The following is a 289-nucleotide window of genomic DNA, read 5'->3' on the forward strand; positions in this document are numbered from 1 at the left end:
AGAGTCCATCTGTGACATCACAGTAGGAGAGAAATCTCTGTCGTGGCTACGACATGGGAAGTTGTGTAAACGGTGCGCTTGGCGTTCAAGTGGTTAAGTCGCGAGAGAACACCACTGCTAGGAAACAGCAACATGGCCACTAACATTAAAACTCGACAGACTGGTTTAAAAGATGATGAACAGTATATTGCACATAACGGTAAAATTGAACTGTAAAATGGCTAAAGGATACTTACTCAATTTTTGTGTTCCTGTGTTCCTCGGCTTCTGGAAAATCTGAAAAAATAAG

The sequence above is a fragment of the Scophthalmus maximus genome, chromosome 18 (assembly GCF_022379125.1).
Source record: "Scophthalmus maximus strain ysfricsl-2021 chromosome 18, ASM2237912v1, whole genome shotgun sequence".
In the NCBI taxonomy this organism is placed as follows: Eukaryota; Metazoa; Chordata; class Actinopteri; order Pleuronectiformes; family Scophthalmidae; genus Scophthalmus; species Scophthalmus maximus.